We start from the raw sequence: 225 nt of genomic DNA on the forward strand, positions 1-225 counted from the left end.
AGATGTGAGCCTACAAATTCAGGTCCTAAAGAGGACCTCAAGTCCAGCAAAGAATGTCCTAGAAGACTCAGGACAGCTGTGAAGGGTGACACTGCAGGACACATGTTAATTCATGTTCAACAGACCTGGTATTAGAGGACTGGCTTATGGAAATTTCAGTAATGACACAACTGAGGAAAGACTCCTGCTCTGCTACTTCAGAGATACTATATATGTCCTGTCCAC

The sequence above is a fragment of the Passer domesticus genome, chromosome 3, assembly GCF_036417665.1.
Source record: "Passer domesticus isolate bPasDom1 chromosome 3, bPasDom1.hap1, whole genome shotgun sequence".
NCBI classification, from domain to species: Eukaryota; Metazoa; Chordata; class Aves; order Passeriformes; family Passeridae; genus Passer; species Passer domesticus.